Below are 7,939 nucleotides of genomic sequence, written 5' to 3' on the forward strand. Positions count from 1 at the left end.
TCTAGTTTTGAGGATACATTACATATAATTAGAAATTAATATATGCAAGTCTTGATGCAGCTACAGACAAAAGTTTCATATTTGTCTGTAAAAAAAATACCTTCTAGTTTTGAGGATACATTACATATAATTAGAAATTAATATATGCAAGTCTTGATGCAGCTACAGACAAAAGTTTCATATTTGTTTGCAACACCTTGCATAATTTTTATTTTATTATGTTGCAGAAAAAGTAACTTTAGTAAGGGAGTTTGCTACCAACATACAATGGTTAAATGTTTATATGTCAACACCTTTTTAGCTTACTACAAAAAATTATAATATAAGACATTGTGATTTGTGTTTGGTTGAAAATGAATGAGAAGAAACGGTTAAAGTTCATAATAAAACTTTATTATATATTTTTCTTACAACGGTGATAAAACCTCTCCCTATCTTAGTTTTAAAGTTTTTCACATTAATAGGAACACGACAGTGATTACGTGAAGTGGATAGATAATGATGAAGAGAGTAAAAACTCATTCAAGTTTTTGAGAAATTTACACTGAAATAAATGATGTAATTAGTTTGGAAGAAAAGCTGTTACAATAACAAAACGACGTCTAATACATAAGCATGAAAGAACCTCAAAAATTTAATATTTGTAAATATATGAAAACTGATCATGCTGACAAAATAACTATGACTAATTTCAACAAACCAAACATTAAAGATAAAATACAACAATCACGTGAGAGAATAACTACACAAAAACCTTTTTTTATTTTAAATCACACGTAGATATATGTACACAACGATTTAAATGTGGTGACCACATTGTTTTAGAAAAAAATATCTCAAAATCATCTCTATCTGCAAGAAACCCATCAAACCTTTGGAAGAAAATTTCAAAGGTATACGTACAGTTTATGATTATCTCAAAATCATAACTCGGATTTTCCTTTAGCTATACATGTTATATTACGTACAGTTCCTGATTATCTTTAGATCATAACTCAGGCTTAACTTTACAGATTATATTGCTACTCAGATAAAGAGTTTGTGAACTTCGATCTTGATTTAAGCTAAAATTTGTGATGCTAAGAAGTAGTCGAGCAAAGATTTTAAAATGTCATAGGAAGTAAGTATTCGTAGAAAAATAGATGCAAATATCTTTTAAAACGTGCAGCAACTACGTCTTTTGTTACATAATATTCATTTACCTTCTTAAATATATATAGAAGCCACTTAAATGAACTAGACAAAGGAAAATAAATAGAACATTTGAAGTTTTACTGGCTGGTGTTTACTTTGAGTATAGAGGCACTCAAGCCAACCTACTAACTTTGACTTTTAGAGGAACCAACACTCTACGTTAAGTAATTATACTGTTTTTAATTTGATACAGACAGTTGTTCTTCTCAGATTATCTTGCATTTCTTTCTAAAACAAGTTCTATCTTCTGTCACATGAAGTTACTAGTTACTTCCTCCAGGTGGCATGATGGGCTTCTCTTGACTTGAAAGCGAAAATAAACAAAAATTCAAACATCATTGCTGTGGAGAGAAAAATAATAAAGACCATTCTTAAGACAATGTTTTTACATTTAGAATTATATTTTTATTAGTATTTCAACTACGTCTTTGTTGCTAAGAGAGTTCCCTAGTGGATCAACTATAAGCTAGTAGGCTTATAACGCTAAAACCGGGTTTCGATACCCGTGATGGATATAGCAAGGATAGCCCGTTGTGTAACTCTGTGCTTAAAAACAAACAGAAGCTATTGCTATGAAATAATGACTTCTTTTAAGATATAATAATGTTACACTTAATATTCAAATCTGCATGTCATTCTGATTTCTATTTTAAAATATTCTTATACTTTAATTGTAATAAATCTAGATTTTTACTTAAGTTACAATAATAGATTGTTTATCCGTTCAATATAAACATTGGCCAACCCAAAAGCTATCTAAAATAACAATAAAAATTATCAAATCAAATAATAATCTTGTTGATCTTATGAACCTGCAGAGGGCAATGTATAAATCCTCCATTTTGTGTGTTGTTAAAAGTGAAAGAATTAATATTTTTACATTCAATTTCGTACACCTTTTGATGGTTTATTGAAACCTGTATTTAAAATATATAGAAAAACTGCGTCTATGAACGTATGTCAAACACGTTTTGGAATTTTCTAATGTTGAAATTAGATACTAGCTGTATCTTTGTTATAAAGGAAAATTTTGGATAGCTGTAAGCGTGCAGGGTTAGATATTTATAGACTGTTATTTTCAGTGGTGTAAGAGATTGGAGCTTTCTGTGACAAGCTGCCCGCACTTTAGAATATGTCGTCACGTGATCTCACTGCGGGCTCGAGCGCGTTCCCAGCTATATATGGTGTAGCAAATCACAGTTTTAATGGTCTCCTTGAAAACCAAGTTAAATGTTGTACTGAGGTTCGGAGAAACTATAGAACCAGCAATTAATTACTTACCACCAAGAATGTTTATGATCAAAATGCTATTAACAATACAAGTGGACAATTCTTATTCATTATACTGAAGCAAGATTTGATCAACATCATATGCTGAAAACGTAAACCTGAAGTAGATAAAAACCCCAGTACCAAATACTGAAAAAGAGTTGATATTTCCACAAAGTGAAGCTTAACTAGGTTGTATTCGTCAAATAATTTGACGAATCTCATTTTTTTGTTTGTGGTTAAGCACAAAGCTACACAATGAGCAATCTGTACTGTGCTCACCGCGGGTATACAAACCCGATTTTTAGCGTTATAATACCTCAGACTTTTAAATCATTAAACTATTCAATGACGGTGTTGGCAGACTGTTCCGTCAATGGTAAAAATCGGCTTATTTTTGCGAAGTTGTGTGTTTTACGTCTCTGAAAAAAGAAAATTTCTTAACTGTCAGACTAAGTATCGAGATAAAAAAAAATAATAAAGAAGTAAATAATACTAAACTTTGAAATAAATGGACGAACCACCAGGGACGTAAAAGAGTAAAAAATAAATAAATGTGGATCACTACTAGTTTTTAGTTCCAAAAGAAATGATTTTAGTATATAGTAGAATTATAATTTTGCTGTGTATATGACTTGATTATCCTTTTTGTTTTGTTTTCAATTAAGCTCACAGTAATACTCCTTTATATATTTATTTAATTGCTAGTTTGTTTGATTTAATTTTAGTTAAAAGAAAGTTAATAAGTAATTTTATGGCATGTGGGTTGATGAATAGATTATTTCTTGACATTCACTTTATAATAATAATTACCAAATTATTGAATATAAAAAGCAAATTTTCAAACGGCAAAATTTGATTGCTTACACAAAAATATTGCATTATTTTATTTTGAATACATAGTGAATAATCATTAGTGCTTACATCACAAATATCTGTTAAAAGACAAGACCTCTTCCGCAAGCTGACCTGTTCAGATATAGTTAAAAATGGCGTCGCAACAGTATAATCTCTGATTAAATTTTAAGGCATCATAGAAGCAACTACAGAGCCACCATTCACAATTGTAGTTAACGAGCTTTGTATAGAGTTTATTAATATACGCACAATAGACAATAACACTGACTTCATCTGCAGTGTATTAACTCCAACTCCAAGGCAAAAAATGACAGCGTAAATTTATTACAGTATGTACGTTTTAGCTTGTACCTAAGCCAAGTTATAATATGGCATGTGTCAGTACATGCGTATTACAAGCACACATGCACTGTTCTCTTTTTAATATAACGTTACAATAATGACTCATCCATAAAGCATACTTTTAAATAATACGTAAGTAAATTCTTTTCCTTATCAGCAACATGGCAGCCATCAATTAACATATGCATGATTTGTTTTGCTTTCTTGTGCTTTACCAAATATGTCAAATTATAGCTTAAAAAACATTCTCTCTTAAAAAGTGTGGGCGCCAGGAACTGGTTAGGATATAATTATTTCTTTTTCAAGAAATCGAAAAGTTTATTACTCCAACTTTATTATTTCTTTCCGGACATTTCTCAGAAATGTAACGTCACAAACAAGGTTTCTTTTTTTTTCAGTCATGATTACCACACAGACCTACTCTTTCGTACATCGCTGTGGTATTTGAGACAAAACCTATTTTAAACATGACTTTATGCAAGTTCGGCAGTATTTAATCTGGTTCAATTGTCAGTTAAGCTGGTTTTATAGCTATTTAGAACTTAAGAATGGGCACCAAGTGGTGGGAGACTTAAGACAGATTTTTCCGAAGAAGTAACTAAACATATACCTAACTTTCCCGTTATTCTTTGTAACAACACGAGACTAGATGTGACACCCCTATCTTTAACCCAAACATTAAAATATTTACTTGTGTAAACAACAAGTAACGGGAAAGATAAATTAAACTTCTGGAGACAATAAATCAGGTTTCCTGTAACTCGTTAAACCTAGAGCGTTCTTCTGTTTATTGTTTATATCCTGCGCCACGTTTTCCCCTACTTCTTATGCTACACGCCCCCCAGTGGCACAGCGGTATGTCTGCGGACTTACAACGCTAGAAACCGAGTTTCGATACCCGTGGTGGGCAGAGCACAGATAGCCCTTGTGTAGCTTTGTGCATAATTGAAAACAACAACAACTTATGCTACACTTTAATTAAAACCATATATTTTAAACTTTATAGTTATACTAAGATTAAAGAATTTGCGAAGTAAAAACACACGCATACACACACGAAAAGCTAAATTTCCCGAGAAACGATCATACTGGACTCCTGAAAAGAAAAAAAAAGGCGCATGTGCGTCTGAATTTATCCAAAAATGCGAATGTACGTCGAAATTTATTGTTTAAAAAAAGAGAGACTGTGTATCTTGCTTATTCAAAAAAAAAAAGAAGAAAAAAACGAATACGTGTTTGAATGTATTAAAAAAACGAACTTGTGCTTCGATGTATTATTTTTTCTCTGTTTTTTAACGACGTACATTTTATTCTGCATGTTGCCTAGACACATCCAGTGTTTCAACCCAACCGTCGGAAAAACGCCAGGGAATTCAAAGCTTGTTCCGACAGCCTGAGAGCAAAACGAGCCAGAATTAGTTAGTCGACGACTTGGCCCAATATCAACATCCTACACTTGAGTAGGACGCTGTGCGTGACCCTTTAGAGAATACAGAAGTGGGTTCTTATACAAAGGCTAACAGGCCATTATCTCTTCCAGTGTGTTTATTCAGACACTCACACGATGATGTGTAAGATAACATGTTAGCTCTTCCGATATGTACTTTTCAGATAAGCACACGATGATGCGAAAGATAATATATTAGCTTCTCCGATGTGTGCTTTCAGACAAACACACCCTGGTTTGGAAGATAATATATCAGTTTAACAAGAAACTTTTAGTTTCACAAGCATGCAGATTTTCTTTCACACAAACATAAGCTTAAATGTATCTATAACAGCGAGTACACTCTGCTGATAATTACATTGCTTGTATAGTGGTGTGAAGGATATAATAAACAAACAAAACAAAAAATGATTAAATTAAGGTGAGTTGGAATAAAGGATACCAAGAGAGAAAGTGGTTTATACTAAGGATGCCAATAGAGAAAGTGGTTTATAGTTAGGATGACAAGGGAGAAAGTGGTTTATAGTTAGGATGACAAGGGAGAAAGTGGTTTATACTAAGGATGATAATAGAGAAACTGGTTTATACTAAGGATGCCAAGAGAGAAAGTGGTTAATACTGAGGATGCCAAGACAGAAAGTGGTTTATACTTAGGATGGCAAGAGAGAATGTGGTTTATACTAAGGATGATAAGAGAAAAACTGGTTTATACTTAGGATGACAAAGAAAAGTGGTTAATACTGAGGATGACAATAGAGAAACTGGTTTATACTAAGGATGATAAGAGAGAAAGTGGTTTATACTTAGGATGACAAGGAAGAAAATGGTTTACACTTAGGATGACAAAAGAAAAGTGGTTAATACTGAGGATGAAAATAGAGAAACTAGTTTATACTAAGGATGATAAGAGAGAAAGTGGTTTATACTTAGGATGACAAGGAAGAAAATGGTTTACACTTAGGATGACAAGAGCGAAACTGGTATGAGATGTGAGTTAAACAATGGATGGTATGATAAAAAGGTGAGTTAAACAAAGAGTAGTATGAGAAGATGTGAGTTAAACAAAGGGTGGTATGAGAAGATGTGAGTTAAACAAAGGGTGGTAGAAGAATCAATGATCTAATCAAGAGATGGGAAGAGAAAAAAAAGTGAGTTAGGCAAAGGTATGAGAAGAGGCGAGTTGGAAAAGAGATGGGAGGAGAAAAGAGGGTTGATTTATTGTTAAACGTTAATTTTTGCCTTAATTCTTTTTTCTTGAAGATGAAAGTTTCTCATCATTTCACCCAATACAAAAACAAGATGAACGTGAATTTTAATAAAATATTAAATATTAAATCAATTTAAAAAATGACAAAGTGAAATAGTTTATATACAGTAGTTTAATAGTCACAATGTTTCCATAACTAAAGGGAAATCTTTTGAAGAAATAAAACGTATACATTTTTTTAACACTAAAACTACAGAAAAAAAAAGTGTACCGGTTAAAAAAGAAAAACGTTCACAGAATCTGAACTAACAAACACCTCAACACAATTCGATAACTTTTGTGATCAATAGAAAATATTTAATGTTTATGGTGTAATAAAGAACAAAATTGCTGAATTACTGTTTAACATTCTTCGATGGTAACGTAACCATTTTAACTATTGGTCATGTTTAAGATCGTTTAATATCAGTAATTCGAATAATCACGCTTACCTGAAGAGGTTGTAATCTTCTGAGCTTCTTACATCTGAAGAGAGAGAGAAAGAAAACATTAAATGTAAGCGGCCTTGTTATTTTAAGTTATGATTCATTATAAATATTATGTATAATTTAATTAATATATGACGTAACGAAAACTTAAAGTGACGACGTTCTTTGAACCAAAGTCAACGCTGTAGCAGCATACCTGTGAGATGTTAGTTTATTTAAAGTCTACGTTGTGGCAGAATATCTGTGAGATGTATGCTTATTTAAAGTCTACGTTGTAGCAGCATATCTGTGAGATATATGCTTATTTACACTGGTCATCGTTAGATATCATTTGACATTTTAATTAACGTGTCTCATGTACATAACTAGCAATGTTTCATACATGAAGAAACATTTCTCTAGCTTGAACAGGAAACAGAGTATAGCAATAAACGTTTGTGTTGCTCTACATTAATTTAAACAAACTTGTACGTGTATAGCGGTTAAGGCCCTCGAGTCACATTCTGCGGGACGCGGGACCGAAACCCTTCACCGAATGTGCTTGCCATTTCAGTCAAGGAAGCGTTATGATAGAACAGTCACTCCCACAAAAAATAGCCCAGGAGTCTATCACTTCTATCTTATGGATGGTTAGTGCAGACGGTCTTCGAATAACTTTGCGCGAGAATTCAACAAACAAACAAAAGTGCTGGTCCACCGCCATTATTAACTAAGTTCGATCCCTTGTAGACCTAGATTTTAATTACCAACGAGGGTGATATTATATTAATTAACTTGAGAGGTATTCTGCATTTATTTAAACATACTTATACTTGTATATTTACGTTACCTAATCGGTTTATTTTAAGTTTAACAACAAGTAGACTTCACCTAAAAGGTTCAAACCTCAAATTACCGATCTATCTTTATACCGTTCAAAGTAAATTTGATAAATCGGATAAACAGAGTAAAATTTAATGAAAGTACAACGTTTCACCATGTTAAGTTGGCATCATCAGTTGATGTACCTGATGATGATGCCAGGTTAACCTGGTGAAACGTTGTACTTTCATTAAATTTTACTCTGTTTATCCGATTTATCAAATTTACTTTGAACGGTATAAAGATAGATCGGTAATTTGAGGTTTGAACCTT

General features: G+C 32.4%; 1 long non-coding RNA gene across 2 annotated transcripts in view; it reads right to left on the minus strand.

Moving 5' to 3' along the window:
- Nucleotides 1-371: 371 nt before the first annotated feature.
- Nucleotides 372-7,939, minus strand: part of LOC106468001 — a 32,440-nt gene continuing 24,872 nt past the window's right edge. For both annotated transcript variants that reach the window (XR_002612530.1, XR_002612531.1), the window contains exons 2-3: nucleotides 6,809-6,842; nucleotides 372-1,497 (exon numbers count right to left, since the gene is read on the minus strand). This is a non-coding gene — a long non-coding RNA (uncharacterized LOC106468001). The remainder of the gene's footprint in view (nucleotides 1,498-6,808; nucleotides 6,843-7,939) is intronic.

Source organism: Limulus polyphemus, unplaced genomic scaffold (genome assembly GCF_000517525.1).
Source record: "Limulus polyphemus unplaced genomic scaffold, Limulus_polyphemus-2.1.2 Scaffold2825, whole genome shotgun sequence".
In the NCBI taxonomy this organism is placed as follows: Eukaryota; Metazoa; Arthropoda; class Merostomata; order Xiphosura; family Limulidae; genus Limulus; species Limulus polyphemus.